The sequence below is a fragment of the Dermacentor variabilis genome, chromosome 4, assembly GCF_050947875.1.
Source record: "Dermacentor variabilis isolate Ectoservices chromosome 4, ASM5094787v1, whole genome shotgun sequence".
Taxonomy (NCBI): Eukaryota; Metazoa; Arthropoda; class Arachnida; order Ixodida; family Ixodidae; genus Dermacentor; species Dermacentor variabilis.
The window spans coordinates 217,383,305-217,400,144 of NC_134571.1; the positions used below are offsets into that span (position 1 = coordinate 217,383,305).

At 40.9% G+C, this 16,840-nt stretch overlaps 1 long non-coding RNA gene across 2 annotated transcripts; it reads left to right on the forward strand.

Moving 5' to 3' along the window:
* The first annotated feature begins 6,772 nt into the window (after positions 1-6,772).
* On the forward strand, positions 6,773-12,451 carry LOC142578148 (uncharacterized). 2 transcript variants are annotated; one of them, XR_012827188.1, is made up of 3 exons: positions 6,773-7,040; positions 8,855-9,016; positions 12,384-12,451. It is a non-coding gene; the product is annotated as an uncharacterized LOC142578148 (long non-coding RNA). The 2 variants fall into 2 exon arrangements; XR_012827189.1 differs by having other exon boundaries at positions 12,387-12,451.
* The last annotated feature ends 4,389 nt before the right edge of the window (positions 12,452-16,840 follow it).

Below are 16,840 nucleotides of genomic sequence, written 5' to 3' on the forward strand. Positions count from 1 at the left end.
GCTCGGTTCGAGCGAAGAGTTTTCACGCTAGCTAGCAAGTTTTTTTCAAGCAACCCGTCATTACGAGGCTAGACGCGGCAGATAACTGACGGCGGAAGCCGTGCATGTGACGATTACGCCAGTGAAAACGCCACAGCTGATAAAATTCACCGTCCTTAAACACGATCGCCTGGTAGCGGCTATTGAATGTCGGGTGCATGAACTGGCTGAGATATTATTGTATGCTAATTAAGACGAACCTGCGTGATGCTGCACAAAGGAAACGACCACCCTGTTCGCAAATATAACCGCCGTACAATTTGAATCGATTACCGCACGGACTGCAATCGATACCAGTGGGCTGCTGCTTATCACACGTCAGTGAGGTCTTAAAACCTTTATTGAAGTGATAAAGCACAGGCTTTAATAACGAAAATTTAATAAAAACAATTGTCTGTTTATTTTGCAAAAAGTTACATGTTATCTATGTTCGAAGGCTATTATGTGTACATATATAGATCAAATATTGAGCCACGTTGAGCGCCCCTAGCAGAAAAAATACAAATTAATGTATGCGACCAATTTACAGTAGCTCCACTGTAGAAGGATCGACATTTGGGCGAGTTGGTACTGGTTGAACATCTTGAAGGGGCAGCGCGAAAAAACGACGACAGAAGGCAGGAACACACAGGACAGAACACAGAACACAGCGCTGTCCTGTGTGTTCCTGCCTTCTGTCGTCGTTTTTTCGCGCTGCCCCTTCAAGATGTTCAACCAGTAGCTCCACTTACGCGCTTATACTGGAACGCGCCGCGGTTCGTTTTTCGCCCTCTGTGGCGATGGCGAAAACTTGAGAGTGTGCGGGGCCTGCGGACACTCGGCGAAAAGTGAAAACAGGAGGTACGTCACGCTATACGTAGTAGGCACGTACATCGTTCAAGGATACTCCGCGACTTCCGGTTTACGGCGGCGCCATGTTGGGGAACCTACAGTGTAAAGAATTTCCGTCCTTATACGGAGTATTTCCGTCATTATACGGAGAACTGCAGGTAAAAACACGGAAACTATGTCATATTTCAAAAATACGGCAGAATCTGCCGTTAATATACGAAAAGTGCTCTCCGTTTTAAGCTTTACGGACATTTTTACTGTAATAATATAACGGCTATACACTGTTTTGGGCGAAACATACAGAATTCCGTATTTTTGTTATGCGAACATCCGTATTATTGTGAGAAAATTTAAGCTGTCTGAATGAGCGCTCGTACTCATAAAGTTTCAGCTAACAATATTTTATTGAACACGCAAACTGTACGCATTATGAAGATGCGTACAAAATGTGAGAGCTAGCCTTCTACCAAAAGCTGCAATAACAGATCGTATAAATATATATACGCATCTTCTATTCCGGTCGCAGTTTGCCGCGCATATGGGCTTTGTATAACGCTGATCATATGCGCAAATATATGCTTGTTCTCGCAATGTTCTCAAATTAAGCGCTTTGTAGTTAATAAGACAGCATATATGTCTAAGTGAATGAAGAGCCGTGGACATACGTGCATACGTAAACAAGCTTGCAGCATTCAGGTGCTGGTGCACTAGGAATGACATTGGTGCTCTATACGCCAAAAATTGTGCGCACTCTAAATCAGTACCGAAACGCAGGGAGTGATATAATGACCGTAACCGCGTTTACATTTTGCAACAAATGGTCTCGAAGGGGACTGGCGGCCAATAGATCCAAGTAAAACGGTCGGATGAAATTTTCGAATGCGACAAGCAATTAACCCAAGTGTCAAAGGGCATTGCTGAACTGCAATGTAGTTGGTTTAACTCATTCCCATAATATTTACAAAATATCTCGTCTTTGACAATAACTGCCCATTCATTGAGACAAATCGATTACGCATAATCTTCACTGTTCATGAGTTAAATCTTGCAATATGATGTAATCGCAAACATTTGGCGCTTCATCTTGAAACAAGACCGCTAAGCGCGCTCGTTCTTGTACGGTAGAATAATGAACGCGAACATGCACCGACATGTGTGTAAACTACTGGAAGGTGACTGAAGGTGAAGCACCTATTGCCGTGCTAGTACTGTGTGTACTGTCAAAAAGAAGAAGAAAATAATACGGAAAGAAAGAATGCCCAGTGCCGAGATGTAACGATTCCACCTTTATTTCTTTTTGACCTAGAATGCAACAGCATTAGTTCCATGTGCTTTATATATAAGTGATGTTATTACACAATTCATTATTTACCCGTTCATTACATGCATCAACCAGACCAAATTATCACTATACTAGAGCTTATGGACGCATCGCAGTGCATTGCTTTGCACTTCATTGCAGCACAGGGGTTTGCTATCCCCAGTAGCGAACGCTTTGGTTGACCTCCCTGCCTTTCTGCTTCTTGCATTCTCTCTCCCTTTGTATAAAACGCACTAACTTGTGGGAGAGAAAGCGTTCTCCTCTTTTAGAATTCAATTAATTGTCAAGCAATTATATTGCAGTTCCAGTAACTAGAGCACAAATGCGAAAACGAAACCGATTCTGTTCTGTTCTCCGCGCTCACAGAGTGCGGCACCAGGGGGCAGCGCGCACTGCGCGTCCGTAAGGAGTGGCAGGCGGACTCTGCACATGTGTAGTCAGCCAGAATTTTTCGTGTCGTGTTGTAAAAGTTGTTAATTTGCCGTAAATGTCTCTTGATTTGTACTCAAGAGTGGAGCAAGACCCCAAGGAAGAGAGATTGACGCATCGGGAGCGATGAACAGAAGCGATAGATGATTACGCTGCTTGGGTCTCGGCACGTTCGAATTGGCAAAGTTCCGAATTTGTCGCTGTGTTTTGTACGCTTGTGCGCTCGTCATTTGCCGTCATCGCGCGGAGATATTTGCGCTAGATGTCTTTCACTTCGTGTACAAAACTCTGCACGCTGCAGCATCGAAGAAGTTGTCCTGTGTTTGGGTGCACGTATGCGCTTTGACACGGATAGCCTGCTTGCTCTCAACGGGTGTTCAACAGTCTACGCGCGCTCGTAACTTGCTCATGAGGTAAGCCCATTTTAATCTTATTTGGTTTGCATAACGTAGGTGTTAAAATGATGTGGGGTAAGCCGGTGTCGCGAACAGAAATATTGTTTCAAAAGACCAATATGCAATGTCTTAGGGCAAAAATGACGCATAAATGGGGAAAGGGATCACTATCTTTTCAAATCGATTCCAGTCGTAGCGCGATCGGCTCGATCGCAATTTCCGTGAGGTACTTCTAACCTTTTGCTCACTCGCGTTAAAAGCGTAGAATAAAACTGCGTTCAGTTGCGCACTTGTATTGACGCTTGTATTGGCTTAAGAGCATACTGTATCCGATACAATAACTTCTGTTAAAATACGGAAATAAACGTTCGAGGCAATAGCAGTCGCTCACTACCTGTGATCGTTACTTTTTTGCTTGGGTGCACGTTTTAATTGTGACCAGAAAAAAAAGTTCTTTGCTCTGGCTGCTCTGCTGTGTTTCCTTGGTGCACCTTTTTGCGGTGCAGCAAGACGTGTTGCTTCGAATAATGTCTGGGCAGTGAAGGCATTCGTGTCAGTAAGCAAGCAGTAAACGGGGTATCAGTGCTTAAAAAATTGGACATACAAGAGAAGCGAATGGTATCATCATTGACTTTTATTTTACGAGTAATTCAGTTGTATTACTAAAGCGGAGAGTGGATATGCGTGAAAGTCAGATTGTATTTATACTCAGCAAAAACAAGGTAACTTATCATTACTAATCAATCCTTTTCTTTTACTGAAAGGCAAGTTGCTGTTGTGCTGGAGCTGAGAAGAGGTCTGCTGCCTGCAATGGGTCCATCTCTCTCAAGTTATCGTAGTATTGTAGCTCTCGAAGTGAGTGTTTTTTTTCCTCTTAGCTATTTGCTGCCTGAATCATGACTGCCACTTGCCACCTGAATCAAGCTGTGTAGGTGATCACTGTTAGTGGCATTGGAGTGCTGGTGGACAAGCACTCCTTTATGATTGAAACGCATATGACAGAGTGCAGGTGTGGCAGTATGCGAAGGTGTTAATCTATAAGCCAAATTAGGTTCTTTGAGGTAATATGTTAATATATTGATGACATTGGATTGTGGTCTAGCAGGCAAAAATGCTAAATAAGGAGAAGTAATTTTAATTGGCACTTGGTAAGATGTGAAAGCAATTCTGGCTGTTATACATGAAATGAAACATTTGTAGATGTCTTCTACAATGCTGCAGTCCTGAATAGCTTCACAGTAGAGTGATATCACTATAATTTCTCTGTAAAGCATGCAGCACAGTTTAGCTTTGGGGGAGGCTGGCATCAACAGGCGTCTACTTATTGTAAAGTTCAAATGAGGTGTTACTGTTAGGGTGACTATATATAATTTATGGTTTAATTCTAATCTTGTATGAGGCAGACATAGTTTACCACTTGTTTAAACAATAGAGATGTAATATCTATGTATACAAGTATTACCCATTCATTTATGCCATTTGGACAATGGCAGAAATGCATGGGTGATACTTGTGTACATAGACATTACATCACTATTGTTTAACAAAGTGGTGCCCCTGCATGCTAAATTTTACAGGGCTATTATTAAGTAATGTCAACTTTTGTTGTAACATTAAGGCACCTTTTATATTATTACAGATTACCACCATTGTGTACCATCATAGTGTGATATTTACACTAAATGTATTTGACTTTGCTATAAAACCCTGCACAGTGGTGCATCATGAAATTTTTTTCTATAGTTTCTGGCCTCAGAATGCACTTCCCGTTATATTCTTGTTTGCAACAAGACTATAATGCAGGTTTTTCTCCTTATACTTTGTGGCAATTCAAACTGCGGCGAGCTAAACCACTGGGCAGCAATACTGGAATCGCTACTGCACACACAAGGAATACATAATTGCTTTTTTAGCGCAAGACAACGGACACAAGAAAGACGACCAGAACAAGGCGCCACTCTCAACTGACATCACTTTATTGCGTCCCTCCTTTGTAGACAGGAGAATCTAGAAGAACATGCGCTGTGAAAACCATGTGCAGGAACCACCAACATCTGATCACAAGAGCACACTCATGCGACAGAATCGAAAAAACCATATTGAGGCTACAAGGTTAAAGAAAGCACACTAATGCACTGTGACCCCAATGACTATGAAGAAAGCTTCCGATAACTCTCTGGTGGTGGTCACGGCTCTTTTTCAAAATCGTAGTATCACGAAACATTGCGAACATAAGCGATCCATACCAACAGGCACAGGTTCCCATTTGGCTCAATATTGTAAAATATGGAAGTGCAAAGCCATGTTTCGTGATACTACGATTTTGAAAAAGTGCTGTGATACCACCGCCCGAGAGTTATAGGACGCTTTCTTTATACAGTCATTGGGGTCACAGTGAATTAGTGCGCCTTTAACCTTGTGCAGTGCTCAATATGGTTTTTTTGAATCTCGTCGCATGAGTGCGCTCTTGTGATCGGTTGTTGGTGGTTCCTGCACATGGTGCTCACTGCGCATGTTCTTCTAGATTCTACTATCTACAAAGGAGTGACGCAATAAAGTGATGTCAGTTGAGAGTAGCGCCTTGTGCTGGGGGGGGTCGTCTTTCTTGTGTCCATTGTTTTGCGCTTAACAAAGTATTTCTGGATTCACACCAACTAGCCCGCCAACACATTGCGTTGCGGGCACTTCTGAAGTACTGTCTGTCCAATAACCTTGGTGGCATGGAAGTGCCGTCCACTTCTATGCGTTGCTTTCTGTTTCATTGTGGCATCACATCACATTATAATCATAATGTGTATGTACTTTTTCCAAGAGACCCATATTCCTATCCTTGTGTTATATTTTCTGTCGCATTATTTATGTGCAAATGACCAGTGCTCCATTTTATCGCAAAGTAAACTGGTACCTAAACAGTTCTGTATATCAGAAAACCAAAGCGGAACTGCCGAACAGTACCAAGCAGCAGCCTTAGTGCAGTGTCAAGTAGTCAGATTTTATTGGTCATGCAGAGGTTCACAGCATATCTCTTTATTACTTGCTGAACATAATAATAATAATAATATTTGGGGTTTTACGTGCCAAAACCACTTTCTGATTATGAGGCACGCCGTAGTGGAGGACTCCGGAAATTTTGACCACCTGGGGTTCTTTAACGTGCACCTAAATCTAAGCACACGGGTGTTTTCGCATTTCACCCCCATCGAAATGCGGCCGCCGTGGCCGGGATTCGATCCCGCGACCTCGTGCTCAGCAGCCCAACACCATAGCCACTGAGCAACCATGGCGGGTACTTGCTGAACAATTAAGCTGTGTGAAAACTGAGTATTTATGTAGCTTCAATCACATCCTATTGGCCATTGCTCCTGCCCTCAGCAAATGTGGAAGATTATTACGGCATTTCTTTTTCTAACTCTTTCCTTAATACAGTGGGATTACTCCATGCGTAAGTAGGAAACGGATCACATAGGCAATCAAAAGCCAAAAATGTGTAAACTTGGAACATTGATTGTACAGTTTGATGACCCAGAATATGTAGAAATACACCATAAATGATTGACAATTAATTTGTACTTGACACAGGGCTAGAGCATACAGTAAGCATACTGTATGCTCATACGGTGTCACATGAATTTAAATTTTAGTGTAGCTTTACAGTGTACGCTTCTATTGTTGCATTCTGTCAGAGGAATGGTAATGCTTTGCGTGTCTAGCAACTAGACTGTCTATATACAGTAGTAAAAATGTGCGAACTGTATTTTTTAATGATTTGATAGAATGTGTAGAACAATAAAGCCATACAATCAACGCACAGTGATGTGACTTTCTCTGCACATGTTGCAGGTTCAAAAAAGTATGGTGGAAGCTGTTGCCAAGGTTCCGACCAGAAAAGACAGCCAGTACAAAGAGTCCACACCACTGATCTCTACTACAGGGGATGGACAGAACATCGAGCACCCTCGACTGAAGCCAACCTTGTCCTGGAAGTTGGTGCTTTACAACTTTGCGGCAGCACTTCGTTTGCACGGGTGTGTGGTATTTCTTCCCCTAACATGCCTGCCTGATGTGCCATAAACTACACAAGCAGTGTTTCGAGGTGTCCAGAATTTTTCAAGTGCAGTGTCTACAGTGTCGCTAACATAAGTGGCGTGCAATGGAAACACTGGTAAATCAGAAAAAACTTGATGTAAGAGAACACTACCGTATACGGGTTCACATTGTCATAAAAGCGCTTACCAGACGTGCAGAGACCTCCTAAAATGTGAAAAACCACAAAGAAAAGTTTTTCGGTAGCAATATTATCTGATCGCACGCACTAGTTAGTCCACCATATGCCCTGCTTCCAGAACAAGTGCCTGCATGACACCGCATTTCCACTGGCCTCACCTGCATCCGGTGGAGTGTGTTGCATCCAGCAAAACATTAGAAATCAGTGGTGCACAGTGTTTTCTGTCGCCTTTCTCGACGCCTACTGAACACATGGTAAACTGTTTCCAAAGCAGAAAAACAGATGGAAAGGGCTCTGAACACATTGCATTTTAAAGTGGCTGGTACTGGGTAACGCAACTACTGTGGCATAGTAGATTTGCACCAGGCAACGTGGGCGCCCAAAAAGGCTGCTGTTTACTTGAAAATGGCCAACGTATTGTGAGCATGTTGAAGTTCTTTTTTTATTCTCATCGCTTATTTAGCTAGTGCAGACAGCTTTCACAACTGGAGAAGAAGCCTTGGAAGCATGAAACACTTCACAAAACCAGCTTCAATATATCATGTGTCTGCATCACAATTTCATGGCTGCATGAGTGAACCCTCTGGTTAACATGTAAGAGTGTTCATGATGGTTGCCATGCATTATCCACTTTATTTACAGGTCAACCATATCTTGAGATTAAAGCTGATGTTGCGTTTAGCGAAATTATGGCCGAGAGCCAGCTTTTGAGAATACAGATTGAGCTCGACAGATTAAATGCCAGAACAAGTTGAGGATTTCAGATCAAGAATCTCCAAAGGCCAGTTCATTTAGTGGTGTTAATATTCTGCTAAAAGTTTTTGATTGTTACGTTCATATGGTGCCCAAGCATTGCAGTAACAACTTCACTTGGAGTACATAGCAAGGGTGTATTCGACGTAAGCTGCTGGCTTTTTTCTGTGTTTTCAAAAACTGGTTTCTAGTTCAGTTTAAATTTTCAAATTTTGCATTTTTGATTAGGTGTTGTGTCCTGTTTCCTTTTCCTGCAGCTTCTTGGTTAAACATCTGAATAGTGAACAAAACTTGAGCTTTTGCTTGATTTTCTAGATTACACGCCCTCGATGCAAAACAATTTCATTTCAAAACTGCTTGTACCATAGTGAAAGAATAACTTGAAGCAGCCATAGCCACCAATAACACGCAAGAGATGATTATGAAAATTGTAATATTGTTTTTTCATCTACAGGGTGTTTTAACGATCGTGCACCAAGATTTAGAAATATGTAAATGCGATGTAACTAGACAAAATTAAGGTAATCTTGTTTGCCATCGCTTGGAGATACTCTGATTATTTTTTGCATTCTGCCTAATTACATAATTCTTAATTAGTTAATAAATATCTCAAATAATTAAATGAAATGTGTCAATGAAAAGTTGTAGAGCAATATGAAAGCCTCCTGATACACTTTTTTGTTACTGTTACTCATTGTGTGCTACATAAAAGTTTTTCCAAGGAATAAGCCTGCGAATACACATAAAGTGTCTTGAGTGGCCAGCCATGTGTGAGTTTTGTGGTGCAAAGCCACGAATACAACTTAAATGGGTTCTTTTAAGAAAAAGACTTAGCTCAGAAAATTATCCTTCTTTGTGCAGCCTGTGGAGACAAGGTTTCTTAGACATGGCCATGGCCCTCAAGGAAGATGCCGAGGCCACAGGCAGTTCCTGCAGTGACCGTGAAAAGGTCCCCTGGGGCGCAAGTCTAATTTGGCACCCCTACCTTTCTCCTGCAGCTTTTCTGTCTACTTAGCTAACCAGGTGGGTAAATGATGGCAAAGGGAAAAAAGAATCAACAGCTTCAAACGTAGAACTTGCTCAAGCTCAATGCATTTTTGGTGTGAAGTTTTTCCCTTATCATTTATCAAAAAATGGGTAATAAGTATATGATGTGGTCTTCATACGGACACATCTTTCCAACAGAAAATTAGCAGTAAAAAAGCAGCTTATGAAGGCTTGAATATTAGCTAGGATGATGTGGCATAGATATGATAATGATTATGAATGTTTCTGGTGAAGGTAGGGGTAGTAGAGTGAATAATCAGAGTTTATGCATAGATTAAACGACATTTCGTTCCAATGCCACAATTTTAAATCCCAAATAATTCTTGCGTTTGATAGTCTATGCACATTGAGTGACAGTGCTTCTTGATGTTTGCTTCTTGCTGACATTATTCTTATGCTGCATAATTCACCTGTTTAAGTTCCCTATTTCTCCCGGTCAAGCAACTTTACATTCATCATAAGAAACCACGTAGATGAGTTCCAGAAACTTGCTGATGAGATTGGGGGCGGCGTGCACCCCAGGCTTAGATATGCATTCAAGAGCCTCATATCTTGCAAATGTTAGAAATACTCCTGGTAAGCAAGTTCTTGGTGTCATACAAGGTTATTTGCGAAGACGAATTTGCCTAAATTTAGAAAACAGTCAATCTAAAACATGTCAAGCGATATCGCTGAAAATATACACACATTCCAACTGAACTAAATGCAAATAAATATAGCACCAAATGCAGAATCATTGCCATGATGCCATTCTTTCAGTGGAATAAAATCTGTCTTGCGTTGTAAAGCTGGAATCATTTATAATCCAGAATACTAAATACATCATGAGTGTTGTGACGTAAAATAGGCATGTATTTATTCTTCGTTTTTTTTACTTTAAGATCCGATAATGCTTAAACAGCAGCGGAAGAACTGAGATCACAGTACTTAATACTTTATATTGCTCCAGAAATCTGTTTCTCTGCCGATCGCAGCATTTTACACTAACAATTTTTGACAGAAAATGTGAGACAGAAGGCACATAGCACTTAGGGTGGTGCTATTAACTTTGACTGTTTGGGAAATAAATCCATAATGTACATGTTATGGCCCTACGCGTCATTACCTTTGAACAACGAAAAGGTAGGGGGTTTGCATTTTGCAAAACTGCATGGAGGTTTTCACTTTGTGCAATTAAAATTAGAAACCTTCACAGCTGATACAAAATGCATTCTCCACAGCTTTAGGTTATACAGGTACACTACTTTACACAGAACACACTCTTTTACCTCGTCACTGCCCACACTCTTAGGCAAAGTTACACCCTTTGCAGTGCCCCTTCTGCCACGCGGTACTCGTCATCTGGCTTGATGCGTTTCCTTTCTTTAACGCTGCGAGCCCTGTGCTTTCCAATAACGAACGGCATGCGCGTTATCAGCATGATAGCATTCCCGACAGGAAAGTAGCGGGCGTGGCGTTTTCAAGAAAGGAAACGCATCAAGGCAGATAACGATTATTGTTGTGTGGCAGAAGGGACACTCCAAAGGGTGTAACTGCCTAAGAGTGCAGGTGGTGATTCAGATTCTTCAAAGGTGTTTCATTGTATGGGATGGCACATCGCTCTTCACTTATTTGCAGAATATTGCATTCCAATTGTGTCATATGAGATAAATCCAGTAGAGAGCTTTAACTTGCCCTAAATTTATTACAGCTGTGTACTGCTAAACTGGCAGCAGCTTGCAGTGCTTGTGGAAAAACAATTGTAACTGCCATATTATATGTAACTGCTAGTGCACAGGCATCGGCAGCAGCAATGCTTAGGGTACACTTGTTTCTTCTATTCTGGGGTATGCATCCTCCACCAGAAAGTAGTTTTTTTCGTCTAACTCTTCTACCACATTGGAATGTGAAATTGGGTGTAATTTGTAGGGTATACTCTCACATAAACTTCATGAGCATTTATTCTTGTCTGTGCCACAGATCATTGTTGCTACAACTGTAAAAGCAGGGTGCCTGTTTACAGCACCCGTAATGAACAATCTGTGAATCTTTAACGAACAGTAAGGATAATGAATAATCGAATAATTTTTAGTAATTTTCAACGAATTTAGCACTCTTTGCTTTCCACTGTGGTGTTTTTCAAACTCTAATGTTGGCACAAGGTTTGACTGCAGGGTGTCATTTTGTGAGAAAGAGTGCACTTGTGCGCATAACACCTCATCGTCAACATTCTGCTGCACAGAATGTCATTAGCTTTCGTATGCATTGGTCACTATCGGCTGCTCCTTTGTTAGTTGGAATGTAGCATTTATGTAAAGCACGTTTGATGTTCTAACAAAAAGCATTGTGCCCTCTTATCCCCTAATTCTCCTACTTGATGCCTAGTGCTATAATAGCATGGTTGACACCATGAGAGTCAGTGTGGTGTATAATTTTGTCTGGTGGGGGGTACATTAACTTAAGCAACTTTTCCAGGCGACTTGAATCAATATTGTGGAATGCTGGTTTTTTTTTTCAATCACTGTTACCAAGTTTTACTTTGGTTGTAGCAACAAGTATATATAATGTAGTTCGCTAGCACTCCTGCCAACACAAATAATGTGGAGGCATCTGTGTTGAAAAAAAGACCAGCTAATGTTTTGCCAGGAGCTAAGGTCCATTTAGACAATTAAATTTTGAGCTTACACCGACGGAAATAACTGGTGAATGAAAGCACACCCAGGAGAACTGACCATAATATTTTCTTTCATTATAATAATGCTGAAGCTTTGAACCGCATTTGAACTGACTTGTTTAAAAAATGACCCATTCCCTTGTTCAAATAAGACAAAGGTTCCACAGAAAGACAGAAACTTGAAGCCGTCAACAGCAGCATGAATATAAGCAGCACTCGACGTTTTGCAATCTTGCACCTGGTTATCATATTGTCCATCCCATCTTTTTCCACAGGCTGTTCTTTACTGTTTTATGGTCATACCCAGTTTAATTTTAATGTCCTTATTTTTTAATATTTGGTTAATATACCTTTTCTTCATCGGCTTTCAACAAAACATATATTCATAATGTGCCTTCATTTACCATTTACAGTGGTCTTAACCAGATGCATCTTGATACAAAATTTATTTTTCTTAATTCTTCGTTTTCCTTTTCCAAAAGTGCAAACTGTTTATCTTGATGCCTACCCTAATGACAAGCACCTATGTCGAAATGTTGGCTACAGCAACGTCCCTTGTTCCAACAATGTTGGTCTACTTACATGTTTTTCTAACACAGAAGTTACTGCTTTGTCGTGTTCTGTGATTATACTTTTTTGCCGCTTTCTTTAGGATGGATATTCACGAATACTATTTGTTTCTCCTAACAGCAGCAAGTTTATCCTTGCAAGCGTTTTGGGTCAAGAACAACTTTCACCAGGAAGAAGTGCAAGACGAGTATTTGAAGAAAATAAAGTTGCTTCTGGGATCTAAGAATTTGAGGACTGAAATGTGGCACCTTTTTGTATACATGCTATGCAGTGCATTCATATCACAAAGTGCAAAGTGTTTTATCTCTGCAGCCATGTCAGTGTGTTGGCATGACAATTTTCTCAATGGTGACCTGCTGCTTTGGCTATGAGCTGCCTTCATGACATTTGCATTAAAAGCGATGTACTATCGTGGACAAAAGTACCCTGGAAGTGCGAGCGTTGACCAAATTGCATTTCTGTTCAAGACCGCTGAAAACAGTGGGTCACGCTGCACATTCCGAACGCAGATGGTAGCACGGCTGATCCCAGCAAATAGTGCACTATAAAATTCGGTCGACTCTCGCACGTCCTGGGCAATTTTGTCCCCGATGGCACATTCTTAGAACAATGGATATGCTCTGCAAGATGAAATACGGGAAGCACCTGTACTTTATTTATTTTATTTACAAATACTGCAGGCCCTATTCGGGCCCAAGCAGGAGTGGGTACATACAACAACGTAAATTACAGCTGCTAATTAGCAATTAAGAACACAACAAAACATGTACATACATCATTGTAACACTATACGTAACAGAAATAAACATACAACAGTGCTATACGTAAACAAAATAACAATGAAAAAGCGTAACGCAAAAGAAACTGCTTTCATTGCGGCAATTTAGAGGTCAAAGAAAAGGTTATTTGAAAGCTGAACGAACGATTCTGTTGTATTAGCGTTAACTACTTCTTCGGGTAATTTATTCCATAGTCAAATTGCATGGGGAAAAAGAGAATAATGATGGATGTTAAGGTTACTAAATGGTTGCTTAATTGTTTTGTTGTGGTTTGTACGAGCAGAGCGCATGGGGGGCTCAGGTATATAACATTCACGCGCTATTTTGTAGTGACCATGGTACAGCTGATACAAAAATTTGATGCGAGATACAATTCTGCCATGAGCTAGTATTTTCAATTTCGCCCTGTCGCGAACAACGGACACGCTAGGAAAACGCGAGTATCTGGAGTATATAAACCGCAAAGCTAAATTTTGCACTCTTTCTATTTTCTTGATTAAATATTTTTGATCTGACAAGGGCTTTGTATGCTGTTAACTTAACGGTCGATGAAGTACGGCGCAATTTCCGTTTCAAAAATGCCAGCTTTTTTAGCGCGTTGCTGCAAACGTTTTCTATATGGGGTTCCAAACTTAAATTGCTTGTGAGTGTAACACCTAAATACTTCACTCGCTGGGTTTTATGTATATAAGAATTATTAATAATATAAGCAAAATCGAAGGGTTCTTTCTTGTTGGTAAATGTAATAGCTGCCGTCTTCAAAGTGTTTAGCTTCAGTCCCCATGTTTCACACCATACGCTAATTGAGTGCAACGGGTCATTAAGTCTTACTTGGTCGGTGTGATGATTTACACTAGTATAAATAACACAATCGTCCCCAAACAACCGGATCTTCACAAGCGATTGAACAGATAAATAGATGTCATTGATATAAACTAAGAACAACAAGGGACCGAGAACTGACCCCTGTGGCACCCCTGAGTGCACATCCAGTGTACCAGAAACGCAGTCTTTAACAGCAACGTATTGTTTTCTTGAGGACAAATAAGATTCTATCCAACGGATGATATTGCGTTCAATACCCATTGAGAGCAGTTTAGTTACTAAATCGGCATGCGGAACTACACCGAACGCTTTGGAAAAGTCCAAAAACACTGCATCGATTTGACCCCTCATATTCAGCGCATTCATAAAACCATCCGTTATCTCAGCTAACTGCGTTATTGTGGATAAACCAGCCCTAAATCCATGTTGATTTGCATGAAGTAAATGATTATTCTCTAAATGTGTTATAATCGCTTTAAATAAAATGTGTTCTAGCAGTTTACAAGTTGTGGATGTTAAGGAAAGTGGTCTGTAATTATTTAGTTCTAAAGGGGATCCAGATTTGTGAATCGGAACTATCCTTGCAAGGCGCCAGTCATCTGGTATCACACAGGATTCTAACGATGTTTTATATATTACATATAAGTACTCTGCTACCCAGATTGCGTATCTGTTGAGGAAAACATTAGATATTTTGTCAGGACCTGATGACTTTTTTATGTCTAGATTACGCAAAAGACTAAAGATGCCGTTTTTGCTTAAATCTACTTCGGGCATCGGATTACGAAGCGTGTAAGGTTGCAAGTGCGCGCGCGATGCGTTTATGGTAAACGCCGATTGAAAAAAGGCGTTAAATTCATTAGCAATGGTCAAAGGATCGTCAATGCTTGTGCCAGATGTTCTGATCTCTGTGATGCCGCTTTTATCTTTAGATAAAGATTGCCAGAATTTCCTTGGTTGCTCCGACATGAAAGAAGTTAAAGTGGAAGAAAAGAACTGATCTCTTGCAGCACGTACTTTATCTTTGAAAGTGCGTACTAGACTTGCAAGTTGTTTCCTGTCACCACTTTTTCGAGAGCGTTTTATTTTGCGTTTCAGATGTATCAGATTACGATCCATCCACGGGTACTCCCTGTTGATGCGCTTTTTCTTTAAAGGCACGTAGGTGCTTTCACAGTGCATGACTATGTCTTTAAACTTTGACCACAGCACATTAACGTCATTTGTCTCATTAAAGGAAGGGAATAAAGATTCCATACAACTAATAATTCCGTCATCATCAGCATGCGTATAGTCTCTTACAAATGTGTCAGAAGGTTTAACATACGATCGCAAGCCCGAAATAGGACACTCAAGAACAAGTAACTTATGATCAGATATACCGTCCTTGACACTGACTAAGCAGTCTGGAAGCGAGCTACTTGCAAACGCAAGGTCAAGTACAGCAGAGCTGGAAATTCTTGTAGCATCCAAAACCAACTGGGTTAACGAAAACGTAAATGCAGTTAGTAGTAATGATTCAGCATTTTTGGAATCTTTGCCGTCATGAGAAAGGCTGCACCAGTTAATTCCTGGAAGGTTAAAATCTCCTGTTATAAGGATGTTGGAACGCGAATTTGTATTTTGCAGCAAATAATCATATAAGGAATCTAAGTATTCCTGAGGAGCATTCGGAGGCCAATAGACCCCTCCTATTAATATAGTTTTTCCAAAAAACTTTATTTTGCACCATATGCTTCCAGGATCATTGATGCCGTTTAAGCGTGTGAATTTAATGTTATTCTTTATTGCAATTGCAACTCCGCCACCCCTTGATCCTCTGTCCTTACGGATAAGCGTGTACGAAGGAGGCATTATTTCTGAATTTTGCACATGGGAATGCAGCCAGCTTTCAGTTACCACTAGGACGTGTGGTTGATAGGTCAGAATTATACCTTCAAGGCTCTGGATCTTATTCAGTACACGGCGTGCGTTCAACGAGACAAGCCGTAGCGTCATGACGGATTCCCGTCATTTGTTATCTAGCTTACGCGTGTTCGCACGTGTGGGTCGATGAGAGGACGTTTCGGGTTGGGCAGGGGCAGATGATTTGGTCAACTCTATTCTGCGATTGCGCGTTGCGTCCCATACGTACAGCCTGTCATCAACTTTGAGCTTATCGAAACGAAGGGAAACCTTAGAACCATTGCTCTTTTCTTCAGCCGCTGAACGCCATAATTTTGCACGAATATCCGGAATGTTTTTTTGAAAAATCGTCCGATATAGCTATTTTCGTGTCCTTTATTTCAAGCAGGATGACATAACCCTAGTTTTGTCTACGTAGTTAAAAAATCTCAAAATGATCGGACGATGTCGCTGTGCATGTTTTAGGCCAATTCGGTGAATACGCTCTATTGAGTTTACTTGAACACCTAGAATCTTTTTAAAAATTTCTTCGTTAACTTTCCGCTCTAGTTCTTCTGAGTCCTCCTCTGGATCTTCCTTTACTCCATATATTACGATATTGCTGCGACGACTTCTGTTTTCGAGATCTACCTTTTTGGCTAACTCAAGAACTAGTTTGTTCGTGTTATTGCAAGCTTCGCCCACCTTCTCCAACCTTCACTCACATTTCTCAATTCGGCACACTTCTTTCTCAATTTTGGTAATCCTGGTTTGAATATTCTCGACTGTCGATTCTACCTGTTTCAGATTATTAGTCAGCGAAGCCAGAGTCTTATTAGTCTTTGTTAGCTCTTTCAAAATTTTCTTAAGTAATTGGTTGTTTAACTGTGTCTCAGACTCTGAATCAGAAGTAGGACCAGTATTTAGCTCTATGTCTCTGGATGTTAGTAGCAATAACCTGATCACTTGCAAACAGTCACATAATAGAACGAACACTGTGGGCTTGGCAACACCATCAATATGACTGTATCGTCTCTAATAGAAGAAGTTAGATACTTGTCACCAACCTGGGCAAAAAGAATCGGGATC